This window comes from Odocoileus virginianus, chromosome 1 (genome assembly GCF_023699985.2).
Source record: "Odocoileus virginianus isolate 20LAN1187 ecotype Illinois chromosome 1, Ovbor_1.2, whole genome shotgun sequence".
In the NCBI taxonomy this organism is placed as follows: domain Eukaryota; kingdom Metazoa; phylum Chordata; class Mammalia; order Artiodactyla; family Cervidae; genus Odocoileus; species Odocoileus virginianus.
This window is the reverse complement of record NC_069674.1, coordinates 77,642,726-77,660,620: the sequence shown is the minus strand read 5'-3', so window position 1 is coordinate 77,660,620 and position 17,895 is coordinate 77,642,726. Positions and strand designations below refer to the sequence as shown.

The window sequence follows — 17,895 nt, the reverse complement described above, 5'->3', positions numbered from 1 at the left end:
AAAAGTGTTTTGTATCTTTGTTAAGGGCTCTTCAGAAATGACTTTTAACTTGCAGTACGTAACACAGTGCCCTGCATGGAAGAGTGAAGTGCTCATTGAATTTAAGTGCACATTGAAATGATGTCCTCTGAAATGCATGTTAGGCCCCGTGTTTATCCTGCATTCTATATCATTGACCATGTGGCCTTAGTGTAACATGCTGGTTGTCTCTTTTATTTGTACTCTATTTCTGTTCTACTCTATATCAGGGTATGAGCCTCCAGAATAATCACATAAAAAGTAAAGCATGCTAAGGATATGTTCACATGCCTTTTACTTCTGTGTGATAAGCTAATTGGGGAGGTTTGAGAAAGGGAGGACTGAAATGCAAGAAAAAGAGAATGTATACTTTCACACTCAAGACTAGATCATGGAGCAGACTTCCCATTTGAGGCATAGAGACCGGATTAGTGTGTGTAATGGACATCATAAAATCAGAACGGGTTCAATTATTGTCAGCTTTGAAAGTAATTTTGAAATACTCTAACTTTGTAAGAAGACTGCAATGTAGGTACATTTCCTCCTTCCCTGAGAAAAAGCCTGTTATCCCCTAACCTAGACTCTTTTGATAACCATCAAAGACTATATCCATTAACCCTATTTTTCAAAATTTCCTTTGTTGGCACTTTTAACTCTGAGAGCTGCATGGCTCCAGCCAGAGCCTAATCACAAATCAGCTGTTACAGCAAGCATCCCTACCCTTGCAGCTGTCCAGTCCTTGCTGTGCAGATGGTGGATTTCTTTTTCCTTTTACCAGCAATTCTTTTCTTTCTTCTCCTCACAGGACTGGGATCCTTTGTGATCATGTATGAGTCAGTCAGCAGTAGGAACACTCAGGACGGAAGAGTTTTCAAAAGTGTCCAAGTGAAAGGGAACAGGGACTCAGAAATGAGGGATGGCTCGGCAGGCTGGCTGCATACTGAAAAGGGGCTATGACTTCCTTCTCATGAAAAGTAGATATTCATAGTTTCATGAAAAGCATCTTTGTTCTCAAAAAAGAATTTTTATTCTTGCTTCATTGTGTGTGGTCAGAAATAACACTGAGAGTAGTCAAACCCAGAGAAGGTGGACGGGAAGAGCAGTGCAGAAGAGAAACCCAGATCTCTAAGCTGACTTCAGTCAATATGGCTTTTCTCTTGCCATGTGTAAACATCTAGATAATTATCTCCATCCTTCATGCATTTTTGAAGGGATTCATAAGTACTTATTCTAGATTATTTCTAGCTTTCTTCTATTTAATTTTTATATTAATAATTTAATAGTAAAGGATATTTAATAATAATATCCCCTATTTATATTTTACATATTAAAATATATATGTTTATATTCTTATATATAGATTATCCTATATGCCTATATATAAATTAACAGATAGCATATGTTTTATTCAAGAAACAGTTTAATCCAATTGCTTGTTGGTTGTTATGCCAATTATTTTATCATACAGTATATAGAGATTACCAGAAGTTAAACATCTGTTTACACTGGACAAATATTTACTGTAACTATATTTTCCTACAAAATTTACCCTGAAGTATCTATACTATCCATACCTGCTCAAAAATATAGCCATAATTACTTCACTAAATTTTATGGCCCTCTATTAAGCAGCAGCTAGATTTCATAATCTAGACTGTGATATCAGTTACTACAAAACTTTATTTTCTTCAGCATTTTCTATATATAGATGCACCTGCTTTAACTATTGTGCAATTTGTTTGTATAAAGAGATTGCAAGTAAGCCATTTGAGTAATTTGTTATGGAATGCTATTTCAGTCTCAGTATAAGTTCAAAGTCAGTTCAATATGTAAATTCAAAGTCAGATTAACTGGGTAGTTCAGGCAAGGACTGACTAGACATATGTGATGGATTTTCTATCACATTAAATTTAATTTTTTTCCAAAATCAAACACAGATGACCATAAGGTAAGTGAATCAAATCAGAACCCATGTTATAATTATAAGAAAACTGGCTGTGTGAATCTTTCAAATAATTAAAATACCAGCATTCTTAATCTTAGACCTACATATTTAATTTTAATAGGGTGCTTACTAATATGGCCTTTTATGATAGTTTCAGGAAATGTTGCCAGTATTCACCTTTTTATATCCTTAGGCTGTTTAGGCTTATTTCAACCCTTTGCAGTCATTATTCTTGTTGATCAGTGGATTGTCCCATAATTGTACAGTAGATACCTTGTTAAGTTGATATCTAAGTCTTTATGATATAACCCTAATAGTCTTGATAACTTCCTTTGCTTTCTAGAATGAAATGGTATTCCATGCATACTTTGTGTATCTGTGACCCCAGAGCATTTTTTAAAGGTTGATTTTGTGATATCTTATTGATTTTTATAAATTTATTATAAATTAAGGAAAATAAAGGTCTTGTTTTTTGAGTGAAAAAATATTTGTTTTCCATATAGAATTTTTCAAAACTTTTCAGTCATATTATTTATCAGTCTTTCTTTTAAGCCTTCTGAATTTTGTGTTTTATTTTAAAAGTCCTGTCACTGAATCCAAGGTTATATACAAAATTTTTATGTCTTTCTCTATTCCTAGTATAATCCGATCTCTTATGTTTAAATGGTTGATCAGTCTGGAATTTGTCTACAGGGCGATAGGACATGAGGTAGTAATCACACTTTATTTTTTTCCAGATGGCAATCCAGTTGTCCAAACACTGTTTTTTGAATAATCCATCACTTATCTACTGTGCTTTGAAATACTATCCATATTAATGTGCATTCTTATACCACTTTGACTTCTTATATTATAGAAGGCTTTATAAAGTTCACTGTAGAACAAAAAAAACAAATTGCTGAATGAAATCAGCATTATGCACTGTTGGGTTGAATATAAAATATTTGGTTGTAAACCCTTGGTTTTATAAGATATGTTTTATTTTATATATGGTTTTGTCATATATTCACATGTTCTAGTTCCTGTAGTTTCTCGGTGGTCTTTATACCCATTTACTTCCTCTGATTGTCACAAAAGTTGTAGGAGATAGCAGCATAGAAGTATTATTTCTTTTTTTTACAAGTAATGAAATTGAGGTTGAAAGAGGTCTTGGGCAAGATCAAATCAGAACCTTTCTTATCTCCACTTTGACTTGACTTTATTTGGAAAGTGTCTTGATTCTTGTTCTTTTTCCCATTCTAATTTTCCTTTCTTCCTCTTCATTTTTTTTTCTTTTCACTAATTTATAAGAACATATCAGAGACCTTATTTCATTTCTGCCATTGAAATGATGTATTTGTCTAATTTGATTCAACAATTACAGTGTTTTTATTATTGAAATGCAGTTAATATATTGGTTAATGAACAAAATCAGCCTACTACATAGTACTTGCAATCAACTGTTTATTTTTGTTAGCCATGTTAAATTAATGTTTATTATTATTTAATATTTTTAGAATTAACTTAAAAAATTAAACTAAAAAACTTAAACTAAAAAAAGGTGTAGCTATGTCTCCTACCCCCACTCCCTGATTCTGACTAGCACAAATTTATTCTTTGTATCTATGAGTATCTATGAGCTTGTTTTCTTCTTTTTTTTGATTACACAATAAGGGAGAGCATATGGTATTTGTCTTTATCTGACTTATTTCAGTTAGCATAATGCCCTCAAGGTATATTCCTATTGCTACAATGGTCAAAATTTCATTGTTTTTATGACTGAATAATCTTATACATACATATATGTATTATGCATATATATGTGTGGGTATATAAATTTGGAAAATTCAGCAGTGGCCACAAGACTGAAAAAGGTCAGTTTTCATTCCAATCCCAAAAAAAGGCAATGCCAAAGAATGCTCCGACTACCACACAGTTGCACTCATCTCACACGCCGGTAAGGTAATGCTCAAAATTCTCCAAGCCAGGCTTCAGCAATACATGAACCGTGAACTTCCAGATGTTGAAGCTGGTTTTAGAAAAGACACAGGAACCAGAGATCAAATTGCCAACATCCAATGGATCATCGAAACAGCAAGAGAGTTCCAGAAAAACATCTATTTCTGCTTTATTGACTATGCCAAAGCCTTTGACTGTGTGGATCACAGCAAACTGGAAAATTCTGAAAGAGATGGGAATACCAGACCAACTGACCTGCCTCTTGAGAAATGTATATGCAGGTCAGGAAGCAACAGTTAGAACTGGATATGGAACAACAGACTGGTTCCAAATAGGAAAAGGAGTACGTCAAGGCTGTATATTGTCACCCTGCTTATTTAACTTATATGCAGAGTACATCATGAGAAACACTGGACTGGAAGAAGCACAAGCTGGAATCAAGATTTCCAGGAGAAATATCAATAACCTTGGATATGCAGATGACACCACCCTTATGGCAGGAAGTGAAGAAGAACTAAAGAGCCTCTTGATGAAAGTTAAAAAGTTGGCTTAAAGCTCAACATTCAGAAAACTAAGATCATGGCATCCGGTCCTATGACTTCATGGCAAATAGATGGGGAAACAGTGGCTGACATTTTACTGGGCTCTAGACTCAATACAGATGTTAACTGCAGCCATGAAATTAAAAGACGCTTACTCCTTGGAAGGAAAGTTATGACCAACCTAGATAGCAAATTAAAAAGCAGAGACATCACTTTGCCAACAAAGGTCCATCTAGTCAAGGCTATGGTTTTTCCAGTAGTCATATATGGATGTAAGAGTTGGATTGTAAAGAAAGCTGAGTGCCAAAGAACTGATGCTTTTGAACTATGGTGTTGGAGAAGACTCTTGAGAGTCCCTTGTACTGCAAGGAGATCTAACCGTCCATTCTAAAGGAGATCAGTCCTGGGTGTTCATTGGTAGGACTAATGTTGAAGCTGATACTCCAATACTTTGGCCACCTGATGCGAAGAGGTGACTCATTTGAAAAGACCCTGATGCTGGGAAAGATTGAGGGCAGGAGGAGAAGGGAATGACAGAGGATGAGATGCTTGTATGGCATCACCGACTCAATGGACATGGGTTTGGGTGGACTCCGGCAGTTGGTGATGGACAGGGAGACCTGGTGTGCTGCAGAGTCGGACAAGACTGAGCGACTGAACTGAACTGATATATATGTGTGTGTGTGTGTGTGTGTATATAAAATGAAAGTGAAAGTGATGACTGTTTAGTCTTGTCCAACTCTTTGTGACCCCATGGACTGAACCCACCTTGGTACTCTGTCCATGGAATTCTCCAGGCAAGAATAGTGGAGTGAGTTGTCATTCTTTTCTCCAGGGATCTTCCTAACCCAGGGATCGAACCTGAGTCTCTTGCATTGCAGGCAAAGCCATATATATATATGTATATATACATATATGTGTGTGTGTATACACTGCAGCATTATTAATGATAACTGAGATAATGGCAACAAACTGCTTGTCCAATAGATGAATGGATAACAAAATTGTTAGATTGTTGGCATTGTCTCAGTTATTGTTAATAATGCTTCAGGGAACATGGAAGTGCCTGTATATTTTTGATCTATTGTTTTTGTTTTCTTTTGATATATACCTAGAAGAATTGCTAGACATACAGTAGTTACATTTTTAATTTTTTGTGGAAACTTCATACTATTTTCTATAATTGATGTACCAGTTTACATTCTCACCAACAATGTGTAAGGGTTTCCTTTGCTCTGTATCCTTGCTAAAACTTGTTATTTCCAGATTTTTTGATAATAGCCATTTTAACAAGTCTGAGGTGTTATTCTGGTTTTGACTTGCATTTTCCTAAGAATTAATGATGTAGGGATCTTTTCATATATCAATTGGCCATCATATATCTTCTTTGGATGAATTTGTTTGTTCAGATCTTCCACTCATTTTTTTTTTTTAAATCAGATTGTTTGAGTTTTTTCCTATTGAACTGTATGAGTTGTTATGAGTTCTTTCTATATTATATATACGTATATAATAAGTCTATTATATATATGTGTGTGTGTATATATATATATATATGTATATATATATACAGTCAGATACTTTTTCTGAATTTATTTAGATGATCATCTGACTTTTATTCCTCATTTTGTTTGTGTGGTGCATCATATTGACTGCGAATGTTGGACCATTCTTATTTGATCCTTTTAATGCATTAGTGAATTTAATTTGCTAATTTTTTTGAGGATTTTTGCTTCTAAGTTCATCAGGCATACTGGTCTGTAATTTTCTTTTCTCATGCATTTGTCTAGTTTTGGTATCAAGGTAATGCCGACCTTACAAGATGAATGTGGAAGAGGTCCCACCTCTTCTGTTTTTGAAATACTTTGAGAGGGGTTGGTATTATTTCTTTGAATATTTGGTAGAATTCACCAGTGAAGCCATTTGGTCCTGAACTTTTATTTGTTTGGAGATTTTTTTATTATGGTTTCAATATCCTTACTAGTAATATATTTGTTCATATTTTCTGTTACATTATGATTCAGTCTTGGTAGGCCATATATTTCTAGGAGTTTACCCATTTTTTCTAGGTTGTCCAGTTTGTTGGTGTGTAATTGTTCATAGTAGTCTCTTATGATTCTTTGTATTTCTGTGGTATCAACTGTAATATCATTTTTTCATATATTATTTTATTTCTTTGACTCCTCCTGCTTTTTTTTTTGATTAATCTATTTAAATATTTGTCAATTTTGTTTATCTTTTTCCAGAACCAGTTCTTAGTTTCATTGATCTTTTCTATTGCCTTTTTAGTCTCTATTTCATTTATTCCTGCTCTGATGTTTGTTATTTCCTTCCTTTCACTAACTTTGGTTTTATTTGGTCTTCTTTTTCCAGTTTCTTGAGGTGTAAAATTAGGTTACTTGAGACTTTTCGTGTTTCTTGAGGTAGGCATTTGTTACTATGAACTTCTCTCTAATCTTCCCTGACAGTTAGGCTACTTTACTTAATTTTATGAGATTTAAAAGGAGTAGCATGAATCTGCTTCCTAAATTCAGTATTTTCTGAACGATTGGAAAATAGGCTTCTGAAATGTTTGTGGAACTACTCAAATACACATCATCACAATATGTGTGATGCATATGCAATGAGGATAAAGCTGCAAGAGATTTATAGCATTGGACATGGGAGAAGTTTTGCTTGGAAAAGCCTTGAAGAGTATCAGTGAAATAATTTTTCAGCATCATTTGGTCATTACTGGGAGTTAGTATTGTAAAGAAAATGAAGGATAAAATTCTCTTTTCCCAAAGGGAAAGTGTAATTAGAGCTGTGGATGGTTTTGATGCATAAAATTTTAAAGATAGTCAGCTCACACTGCTGAAATTTTGATTGGATGGTGAAAAGTATAAAGGATAAAGCCTTTATCAAACTGTGAAGATTCTGAACTATCATTCTAGAAGTTAGACTTTATTTCATGACAATGAGGAAGCACTAAAGACTTTTCAGAGGGAGAGCGACATGATTATTTTGAAGAAGATGATGAGGAAGATGTGGGAGGCAAGAGTGATGCTGTTTGCTAGTAAAAGCAGGCTTCAAGACAGCATTATAATTACAATTTGAAGAGTATTTGCTTCTAATACTCTTAGTACACCCTGGCATACATATCCAGTAGACAGAGATATCAGTGTGGAATTTAAGATAATATTGTCATGTGATGAAGTCACTTAGAATGAGAGACAGAATGGAAGTAATAGTTAAAGGATACACAAAAGAGGGGGAAAGATGGTTTGCCTTCAAATAAAGGTTAAAGCAAATATTTTTTAAAAAATTGAACACAAGACAATTGAGTTAGAATTTTACTTAGATTTTTAAAGATTTTAAAAGATTTCAGTGTTTTTGCAAGCCATTCCAATAATATTTAAGGAAATAAAACCTTTGAACATGTAATTGAATAAATAAATAAGATACTTGTCTTCTTTAAAAAAATCTTAATATACATTTTAAACCTTGATTATACATTGAATATCTCATGAAAAAAAAAACAGCAATGCCTGGCAACACAAATATACCCATATTCTCCTTTTACAATGGCAAGTAGGATAATACTGTCAAATAATATGAAACAAGAAGACACTTGTTGAGACCGCAAAAACTCATCTTGCCTGTGATTCCCCACTTAGAAACTAATATTTGTGAACAATACTGTTGACCCTGTCTTAGTTTACAGATTTATCTTGAGAATGAAACAATATATGGAAGAATACTTATTAAATTTTAAAGTATTTTACAAACATAATGCATCATTTTTGGGAAAAATGTAAAGAAAAAAATTAAAATGAAAAATTAATAGCTTTAAAGTCAAAACATTTACTTACAACTTGACTCCTTTTTGCAGTTTTTTCAACTTATTTATTTAGCCTTTGGGAAATGTTTCATATTCTTTAATAAATGATTTTATTGCTTGGCAGAAGAAAGGGAAAAATAAACAATGTAGTGAATCACATACAAAATTAACTTGTGATACAGACAGTTGAATAGCTATTTTTTTTTTTGTGAAGAATTTAAGTGCATGTTATGCTATTTATTTGGGGCATTTTTGTATCTAAGCAACCTTTGTTGATGGATACATGAGTGTGAGCCTATATATTTTGCTTTTATTTTTCTATTGGAATAGATAATAAAACAATCTTGTGTTTATAATTTTCTAATTTACTTTTGACATCTTTCAGAATATCTCAGTGGTGCTGAGGGCAAGAATAGTATTAGTTCACAAAGCTGATTTATTAATGGGGAAACTCTCATTTCATTTCATTGACATCACATTTAACACCTGATTATGTAGTAACTCACACCTATTGATAGGAGCTTATAGCAGGCTTTCTGGGTTTTGAGGGCTCTTCTCAAGACCTAAATGAGAAAATTCTCCTGGGACAATGTACCCTTTATTCTTTGCAAACATTTTTCAGAGAAACACATGCATCTGCACACATTGGTAAGCTAGGTGTCCTGCTTTTTCTCTAGCACACAAGGATCTATTGAAAAACTTCTCTGTGTCATACTGAAACAAAAAGTGCGTCTCACATTGTTAATACCAGCGATGTCTTGTGAGTTTAAGCCACGTAACTCAAGCAGAAATTCCAGCTGTTAAAACATAGATAATGGAAATCCAGTGTAAGTAGTGACCAGCATTCTCAGTAGGGTTAAACACCAGCATTACACATTACTTGAACCATAAACTCGATTGCTTTGGGGTCATTGACAAGGGTCATCATGACTCAAGTTTTCTGGTTGGTTTGGGTGCTGCGGTCTACATTATGGAAGAAAATTATATTACTTGCTTCTTAATATTTTATTGGATTGTGCACTAAATTTAAGAGCACAGTGAATTCTCAAAATAATGTGAAAATTCTTGAATTTGTAGCTAATTTTGAATTCTTGAATTTGTAGCTAATTTTGAAGTTAGCTTGACCTATGCAAAACAAAGCAATAAAAGTTTAGAATTTGCCTGTTTTCTATCATAACATCAATACTCTTCTACCTATGGTAAATTTTCTTCCTTTTAAAAATTTCCACATCTCAGTATAAAGTTGCCAAAATAATATGTAGAATTCTGAGGAATTAAGATGACTTGAATCAATGTATTTTTCTATCACATGTAGCTTAACAAGACAAAGAAAGCCTCTCCTCTAAAATCATGGAGCATAATACCAATTAGTTCATTAAAACCTATTGTCAAGTTGGTTGTTAGATAAAAATTAAGAACTCAGTCTTTATTGTCATTTAAATTTTGGAGTTTTATGATGATATACCACAGCATCAAGAGAATACCTTTCCTCATTAAAAAAGTCATGTGGAAAAGGGGAACCTTATCTAAGAAGTAATTGTACCTCCAAGTCACACCTTCATAGTACTTCAAATTACATGCTGTCATTAATAAGATATTTGAAGATAAAATATGTTGTCTCTTGAATTCTTTAGTACTTGATATTATTTTTAATGACTGCCATATTATATTAAATTATGTTATATTCACCCTAACCTTTAGTATATTAACCCTGGCAAGAGTTTATCATAAACTGTCAACATGTTTTTTAAAATATATGATCTTAAAAAAACACATTTATTTTTCCTTTAGTTGTTTTAAAAATGTAGTCACCTTTACTAAAGCCAAAGGCAATCAAGACATAGGAAAAATAGAATGATGATAGTGCTATATGCGAAGCCCCAAGAAATCATGTACAACATAGCATAACATTATAGTTTGTACAGATTGTTTAGTTTTCAATCAACATGCCTATCCACAGCTATGTTTTGTGAATTGTTTTAGGTCCATTAGAAAATATACAAAGAGCACACAGCAAAGGAGATAAAACTATTTAGAAAACGTGAACAGTTGGGCATTTATTATGTGTCAGATATTTTATTTGATACAGGGAATCAAAGACAAATGTCATATAGGCAGTTTCCCCAAGGAGGCCTCACAAACCAGTAGGGAAAAGAATCAGACAATTATAATACAGAGAAGTAAATGGTATAAAAGAGGAATTTACATGATGCTTCAGGAGGACACAGAAAGGGAAAGAAATCAATATTAGGGCAGGCAGAAGAGTCAGATCAGGATTCTTGAAAGTGATAAGGTCCGTGCTGAATTTTTAATATTGTGTGGGCATTAATATCCTAAGCACATTAACAAGCCCAAGTAAGATGAAAAAAACTACAAGAGTGGTTGGTACTCAGACTGTGAGAGCAGCATTTTAGAGGTGAAGAACTTTTGTATTAAGTCCCTATGTTAAAAACTCTAAGGGCTTTAGACTGTTCTCTAGAGACTATGGGAAGTCAATGAAAGATTTTAAGTAGGGAGTTGATAAGAGGAAGTTCAGAAAGAAGTCTCTGGCTACAAAGTAAAGGATTAATGGCTGGGGCTGGGGACACTGCTCAGGAGGCTGTGTTAAAATTAAGGTGATAAGTGGTAAAGGCGTGAATTAAATAAGTGCCGTGGTGTGGGCAACAGCATCGAATATGGCAGATAGATATAGTAAAAGAAAAAGGAGGGGGTAGGGAAAGTCTATCGGGGTCATTTTATGAGAACAGGAGACTGAGGAGGCTTGGGGTTTGTTTAGTACTTTGTTTTCTGCTCTAGGGCTGGGACCTGGCATAGAGGAAATTGATTATTTAAATAATTACATTATTAATGGAAACTGATTTTCTCCATCAGACATAAGGTGTGAGATTGTCGGCTGATTGTCAAGAGAGATCACGAGTCAGACTAGCTGAGCATATAGCTACTCAAAGGAGTTGTGAAAGGACATGGCCAGGAAAACATATTAATACATTCCTTGGCAATTTTGAGGGCTAAGCTAAAATCTCTGATTGTAAATGATTGCTTTATATTTTTGAATGGTTTACTTTAGCAGCATCACTACTGTAGGTTTATAGAAATAGGGAAGGTAGACACGTGGATGAGAGAACAGGAACAAAGGGAAGGCTGACTAAAGAGAAGATGAGAAGGGACCTTCATATTTTGATAAAAAAAAAGAAAGGGTTTCCACTTTGTATTGCATAAAAAATATTGTAATTAATCTTGTAAAAGAGCTGGAAGGATGAGAAACTGAATGGAACAATATCCTCATAGGAGTGTCATTCATTTTTTTAAGGCTGCTGTAACAAATTACCACAAATGTAGTGGCTTACAATGAAGTATATGTTTTATCTAATAATTCGGTAGGTGAGAAGTCTAAAATGATCCTCCCAGAATAATATCAAGATGTCAACAGAAATGCATTCCTTCCAAAAGATTTAGGAGAATCCATGTCATTCTTTTTTTCAGCTTCTGGAGAACCCCCCACATTCCTTGACTCATGGCTCCCTTCTTCCATTGCCACAGCCAGCAATGAATGGCAGGTCTAATTTTCCCCACACTGCATCACTCTGGTTGGTTTTTGGCTATCATCAACAAATCTCTATTTTTTAGGACTCATATAATAACATTGGGCTCACCTGGATAATTCTTGGCAGCATCCCTATAGCCCTTTTGCTATTATGCAAAATGAGATATTCATAGGTTCCAGGCATTAGGACATGAACGTGAGGCTCCATAATTATGCTGAGTATGGGAGCTATGACTTAATAAAGGCGTGGAGGTGTTGAAGCCTGTTGTAAATTGAGTGTGGTCTTAGCAGTTTACTTATAAAATGGGCTTCCCTGATAGCTCAGTTGGTAAAGAATCTGCCTGCAGTGCAGGAGACCCTGGTTCAATTCCTGGGTTGTGAAGATCTGCTAGAGAAGGCATCAGCTACCCACTCCAGTATTCTTGGACTTCTTTTGTGGCTCAGCTGGTGAAGAATCCAGCTGCAATGCCAGAGACCTGTGTTCAATTCCTGGGTTGGGAAGACCCCCTGGAGAAGGGAAAGGCTACTCCAGTATTCTGGCCTGGAAAATTCCATGGTCATGGGTATAGTCCATGGGGTCCCTAAGAGTTGGATGCGACTAAGTGACTTTCACTAAGGATTTTAGAATGCATGGTGAAAAATTTTCAGAGAAGCAATAAAATTAGACCAGAAATATGGTTTTAGTATCATCTTATCTCCAGTAGAAATTAACTTTCTGAACTTGTTCATCATTTATGATTTGTTCAATGGAAATATCATGCTTGTTATCAACCAAGATTGATGTGACAAAAATAGGAGTTTTGAGTATGTTCAAGAGGCAAACCATTTTTAGGTTTGATTAACTTTCACCATAGGCAGATTTTGTTTGTTTGTTTTTACCATGTTATAAAATATTGATTAGGTGTGAGATAATTTTATCTTCTGACTTTTTCTGGCATTACTTTGTCTGTTTAGCTTCTCTAAATTGTCATCTAATCATGCTTTAAGGTTATGATTGTACATAAGGTGCTCAGATAAAATTTACTGAGGCCACAGCTGCAATGAAACTGTATACCTTGTATCAGCAAACAACTGAATTGGTTGCACAGTTGTGTCTGACTCTTTGTGACTCCATGGACTATGTAGCCCACCAGTCCCTTCTGTCTGTGGAGTTTTCTAGGCAAGAGTACTGGAGTGGGTGGCCATTTCCTTTTCCAGGGGGTCTTCCCGACCCAGGGACTGACCTATGTCTCTTGCATCTCTTGCATTGGCAGTCAGGCTCTTTACCAGCTGAGCCACCAGGGAAACCCTCATCAGCAAACAAGGCTAAATTCAAAATAATAGGAATGTAAGGTTGTGTGCGATCATTAGCTGTACTTAGACTCTCAAGTCATTCACATGAAAAATGCCAACCCTTCACTAGCTTTTATTGTCAAATGTTATTTTAGTCATTGCATTATAACAGCCTTTGCTAAAAAAAAAAACACTGGAAAACAAAACTGGGCAACACATTTTTCTTACAACTTCATTTAACTTAGTAATTAAAAAACAAAGTAAAAAGCAGGGATGCAATATTATTGTTAAAGCTCAGGGATTTAAGTAAGTGATATTGACAGAATCCTATATTATACTTCTAAAGAAAGGTATGTTATGATTAATAAAAATAAGTATAGGACTTTCTGTACTATGTACTGATACCCTAATTTAGTAATTAAAAATGTTCATTTAACAACTAGCCAGGTGTGGGGACAGGGTCAAAGATAGTAGGGTCAAAGTAATAAGACAGGAGTTAACAGAACTTTCAGGTGTTCAAAACAACTCTTCATTATTTTGTTACAAGTATTATAGAGTTCAAACACACATTACATAGTCTTCAAATTTAAATATGCATCACAATTTACAATCTTGTTAATGTTGTCATCCATTTTTGTATTATTTGACTCCTAGGGTTATGTATGGATGAAATGACTGTGTCCTCTACAGATTTGAACCTTTTCCTTTTTAATAAAGATAGTGATTCTTATCTAAAGCAGAGATATTCCAACTGTTTATCTTTCTTAAAAATCATTCAGTACAGGTCAGTCACTCAGTCATGTCCAAATCTTTGCGACCCCATGAATCACAGCATGCTGGGCCTCCCTGTCCATCACCAACTCCCAGAGTTTACTCAAACTCATGTCCATGGAGTCGGTGATGCCATCCAGCTATCTCATCCTCTGTCGTCCCCTTCTCCTCCTGCCCTCAATCTTTCCCAGCATCAGGGTCTTTTCCAATGAGTCAACTCTTCGCATGAGGTGGCCAAAGTACTGAAGTTTCAACTTCCGCATGAGTCCTTCCAATGAACACCCAGGACTGATCTCCTTTAGGATGGACTGGTTGGATCTCTTTGCAGTCCAAGGGACTCTCAAGAGTCTTCTCCAACACCACAGTTCAAAAGCATCAATTCTTCGATGCTCAGCTTTCTTCACAGTCCAACTCTCACATCCATACATGACTACTGGAAAAAAACCATAGCCTGGACTAGACAGACCTTTGTTGGCAAAGTAATGTCTTTGCTTTTTAGTATAGGGGGTGAAAAACAACAAATTTATGGAATATATGAATTTTTCAGCTTTATTGAAATGTAATTGATAAAAACAATTGCCAGATGTTTAAAATTACATCTGAAGTGCCTTAGCATGCACACACACATGATGATTTGATATATGTGTACATTGAGACTACACATTTCAAAAAATTAGAATGATAGATATGTTTGTCCTTTAAGCTATTCAAGAATGTGGACCTTTAATATTGCTGTGAGAAGCAGGCAAAAAGATTTAATTTATAATGTGTTCAGGTAGTTTTAGGTGTTAATCAAATTAATTAGAGAGAGATATTTGAAGAATTCTGGAGAAAGTCAGGAAGGGTTCAGTTAAGCTACATCTGAGCTTGAATTTCAGGTGTAGATCTCTGAGAATATATGAGCATTTAGTATTCACTATTCCGTTTTCAAATTTGAAGTTTCATAAAAGAGTTATATCCTTTTACAGATTCAGATAGATTTTATGTATTGCACAGAATTATGCTTCATGCATCCTGGGTTCCACTTATTTGTTTTCAGAATGTTAGGGTTATATGATTTTGTGAATATAGTTTCTGCTTGATTTAGTTTACTTCTCTTGACTGATGAAGGTACTACTCTGTTAGATATTTGATATCTCAGAAACATGCTGAAATTCACAAATCAATATTGGCTTCAGAAGACTAGATTATGATTTCTAGTTTTAAAAATCTGTGACTTTTCTAAGATTGTGACTTTATTTCCTTCATTTAACTCAGTGGTTCTTTAAAATTGAAGATTCTCTTGATCTTAGCACTCTTACAGTTTGCATTTTCTGTTTCACTCACTTGATAGTTTAAATTTAAATGAATTTGTTGTAATTCCTTAAGTAAATAAGGAATATATTTGTTTTTCTCTTGCAGTTTTAATTTTAATGTTTAGGATATCTATATCCACTAGATAAATCTGCTTCATTAGTCATTAGAGACAAAAAAATTGAGCATCACAGAATGTTGATGCTATAGAGAGTCTTGATTTAAGAAAGCCTTTCAGTATATTTCTTCAGCTGCTTTCTGTGACCAAACATTTGGACATTTGACTATATTAGAATAAGTATAGTATGTATATCCTACCTGTTTTTTACCAAGTATTTACCAATACAAGGTAGCAGTCACTAAAGGGGTATCAAGTATTATATTCATATGCTTAATCACTCCCTCCTCCATATAATGCTTTGGATCTGTTTTACAAATGTAGAAGAAACCCTTTCAACCTAAGTGTTAGTTTGGCAGACCAGTAATTCTATCTTATTTCAACAAATATTTTCTTTTCATGTCATTGCAAATCTATCATCTATGGGAAGTGAACACAAAAATGTCTCAAGTTACTTATGGCCATTCCTGTTCTCTACCAATTATGTGAAGTATCTAAATTGGTCAACTTTTTTTGGCTTAAAATATCAGTTTAGTCATACCTCTATGACTAAAAGTGGCATTTGGAGGCCACTTTTGTTCCATAGTGGTGGTTGTTCAGTCACTAAGTTGTGTCTGACTCTCTGCGATGCCATGGACTCCAGCCCTCTAGCTTCTGTGTCCTTCATAATCTCCCTTAGTTTCCTCAAACTCACGTCCATTGAGTCAGTGATGCCATCCAATCATTTATCCTCTGTGGTCCCTTTCTCTTCCTGCCCTCATCCTTCACAGCATCAGGGTCTTTTCCAATGTGTCAGCTCTTTACATCAGGTGGACAAAGTATTGGAGCTTCAGCATCAGTCCTTCTAGTGAATATTCAGAGTTGATTTCTTTTAGGATTGACCCGTTTGATCTCTTTGCTGTCCAAGGGACTCTGAAGAGTCTTTTCCAGCACCACAGTTTGAAAGATCAATTCTTTGATACTCAGCCTTCTCCATGGTCCAACTCTCACATCCATACATGACTACTGAAAAAATGATAGCTTTGACTACACAGACCTATGTTAGCCAAACAATGTCTCTGCTTTTTAATAAAGACTAGATTTGTCATAGCTTTCCTTCCAGGCAGCAAGCATCTTTTTGAATGTTGAGTTTTAAGCCAGGTCTTTCACTCTACTTTTCACCTTCATCAAGAAGCTCTTTAATTCCTCTTGGCTTTCCGCCAATAGAGTAGTGTCATCTGCATATCTGAGATTGTTGATAAATCTCCCAGTCTCTGATTCCAGCTTGTTAGTCATCCAGCCTGCATTTTGCATGATGTTCTCTGCATATAAGTTAAATAAATAGATCGGTAGTATACAGCCTTGACATACTCTTTTCCCCAGTTTTTAACCAGTCCATCGTTCCATGTCCTGTTCTAACTGTTGCTTCTTGCCCTGCGTACAGGTTTCTCAGGGGATAAGTAAGGTGTTCTGATATTCCCATCACTTTAAGAATTTTCCACAGTTTGTTTTGATCCATACAGTCAAAGGCTTTAGCAAAGTCAATGAAGTAGAAGTAGATGTTTTTTTCTGGAATTCTCTTGCTTTCTCTATGATCCAACAGATATTGGCAATTTGATCTCTGATCCCTCTGCCTTTTCTGAATCCTTCTTGTACATTTGGAAGTTCTCGATTCACATACTGCTGAAGCCTAGCCTGATGGATTTTGAGCATTACCTCGCTAGCATATGAAATGAGCACAATTGTGCAACAGTTTGAACATTCTTTGGCATTGCCCTTCTTTAGGATTGGAATAAAAACTAACCTTTTCCAGTCCCGTGGCCACTGTTGAGTTTTCCAAATTTCTTGACATATTGAATATAGCACTTTAACAACATCAACTTTTAGCATTTGAAACAGCTCAGCTGGAATTCCATTACCTGCACTAGCTTTGTTCACAATAATGCTTCCTTAGGCCCACTTTACTTCACGCCAGAGAATGTCTGGCTCTAGGTGAGTGACCACACCATTGTGGTTATCCGAGTCATTAAGACTTTTTTTGTATATCTCTTCTGTGTATTCTTGCCAACTCTCTTAACCTCTGCTTAGCCATTTCTGTCCTTTATATGCCCATCCTTGCATGAAATGCTCCCTTGGTATCTCCAGTTTTCTTGAAGAGCTCTCTAGTCTTTTCCATTGTTTTGTTTTCCTTTATTTCTTTGCATTGTTCACTGTCTCCTTGCTGTTCTCTGGAATCTGCATTTGGTTGGGTATGGCTTTCCCTTTCTCCTTTGCCTTTCACTTCTCTTTTCTCAGCTGTTTGTAAGACCTCCTCAGACAACCACTTTGCCTTCTAGTATTTCTTTGTTCTGTAGACTATGGTTCATTTCCAAAGACAAGACAAGAAGTTTATAGGGGTCAGGTGATCTCTGCACTTACTAGAAAAGTCTTGGAATGGCAGGATCAATGACTTTAGAATATCAGAGACAAAGAGAAAAGTTGAAAAAGAACACCAAGAAAAGGACAGGATAGATAATGTCGAGTAAATGAGTTGGTTATTGGGAAGTCAAGATGGAATTGTAAAAAAGTGTATGCAACCTTCATAGGGTCCTCAGAACTTTGGATTGTGTACAGATTCATGATTTATAGATGAGCAGGGCTATTTATAGATGCTGC

The 17,895-nt window shown here is 35.1% G+C and overlaps 1 protein-coding gene across 1 annotated transcript in view; it reads left to right on the top strand.

The window, feature by feature from the left end:
• Positions 1-17,895, top strand: part of SEMA3E (semaphorin 3E) — a 275,581-nt gene that overhangs the window by 195,525 nt on the left and 62,161 nt on the right. The window lies entirely within an intron of this gene.